The sequence below is a fragment of the Elephantulus edwardii genome, unplaced genomic scaffold, assembly GCF_000299155.1.
Source record: "Elephantulus edwardii isolate Elephantulus edwardi_28Jun2011 unplaced genomic scaffold, EleEdw1.0 scaffold00061, whole genome shotgun sequence".
Classification (NCBI taxonomy): Eukaryota; Metazoa; Chordata; class Mammalia; order Macroscelidea; family Macroscelididae; genus Elephantulus; species Elephantulus edwardii.
The window spans coordinates 14,817,242-14,819,047 of NW_006399811.1; the positions used below are offsets into that span (position 1 = coordinate 14,817,242).

The 1,806-nt window shown below is 43.0% G+C and overlaps 1 pseudogene; it reads right to left on the minus strand.

Annotated features, from left to right (window-relative positions):
* Window positions 1-364: 364 nt before the first annotated feature.
* Window positions 365-1,547, minus strand: LOC102851266 (annotated as a pseudogene).
* Window positions 1,548-1,806: the final 259 nt, after the last annotated feature.

Consider the following 1,806-nt stretch of genomic DNA (forward strand, 5'->3'; position numbering starts at 1 on the left):
TTTATCTTCTTGTGGTGCTCAAGTATTTTATAAATTGTGGATCTAAGTCCCTTATCTGACATGTCATTCCCAAATACTTTTTCCCAGTTGTGGCTTCCCTTTTTACCCTGTTGGAGAGGTTTTTGGATGTGAATAGGGATTTGATTCTCAGAAGGTCCCATTAATCTATTTTATCTTCTCCTGGTTGTAGGTCCCATTTGCTTGTTTAAATGAAAAATAATAATAAAAACAAAAAAGAAGAAAAATCCCTTAAGGAATTCACAATCAGTTGCCTGACTCAGGACGTTGTCTAAGCATGAAGATTAGAATTGCTGTGTGAATAGCACACTGTGCATACAGCACATATGGCCGGCGAGGTCTGTCCTCAAGGATTAGTTGCCTTCCACACAGTGTAAAATAGCCACAATTTCAAGTATGAAGGGGCACAGATGATCTCCTTGGAGAATACCACAGGACAATACAGGTGCCCAAGCTGTTCTTCATAGAGGGACAGGGTTTCGGTCAAATTGATGCAGTTTCCCTGTGTGAAGGATTTGCCATCCTGTTTCAATACTTTCATCAACAGGTCAAGAATCAGTTGGAGAAATTCCCGTGTGGAATCTTCCTCTGGAGATGTGGAGATTGGAACAGCTGTCAAATCATTAATCACATACTCAAACTCTCCCTTTTTTGGCGTATTTCTTCAGGACCGGAATGTAGTCTTCAATTAGAACCTGATAGCATTTTCCTTTAAGATTGTCTAAGGCCTCACCACATGTTTTTCACATTAATTTCTTTCACCCATCAATCATCATCTGGTCAATCTCGACCATGGTGACCATCTATAGTTTCAGTTTGACTATTGCACGTAAAATGCCTCCATCTCTGCCCCTAAGAATTAGTACATCTTTGCCAGTGTAATTTTTCCCACTGCACATGATGGTCCGGATTTACTCCAAGTCGCTCTTGGCCAAATTGACATCCCTGCTGAGGATGAGAATGTTTCCAAATTGCTTCAAGTGTAGAATCTTAATGTTCTGATAAGGTCAATCTTCATCATCCACTACCTCATCGATGTCATACTCCACCACGTGCCCATAAGTACTGGGCCAGTATCTATCGATGGCCCCTCCTTGATCTACGGGTGGTGATCTCTTCACCCTCGTAGCACTGTCCTGACTCAGTTCTTTCTTTTTTTTCTTCTACTTTGTTCAGAAGACTGTCGATTTCTTTATTGCTTTGGGCATCATTGTCATTACTCTCAAGATCCAACAAGAGTAATCCGTGGGGGTAGATTCTCAAATTGGCAAAGCTGCCATTTTTGTTGGTATATGTTGCTAAGTAACCATGGTCCTGCCAGGTTTGCATTGACTCCATCATTACCTGCTCCAGGAAAATGGACTGAAGGCCTTTTAGAATGGTCTCGCCATCAGTTTTGGCGCTGAGTCCAGGGTGCTGTGCCGTGCTGCTGCCTTACTGCCGAGAGGCCCTTGGTCATGCCTGGGAGGCAGCGGCAGGAGACTGCGGCCTGCGGGCAGCGGGGGTGGCGGAGGCCAGAAAAACAACATTCTTATTTGTAGGAAACCAACTAACTAACCTGCCTTGATGAGTGGTGAAGCCTGTATTTGTCCTGAGGAATTTCCTATAAGAGTCTTGGCTTTGGCCCAAAAGCACACTCTTCATCCAAGTAGTATACAGGAGGAGATCTGAAAATGGAAATGTGCTTGCTAATTTTTATGAGATTAAAACCACTGGAGAGTTAGCTGTGAGTTAATTCCAACTCATTGATTCCAACTTTGAGTGACATTCACTCCAAATAAGCTGCTA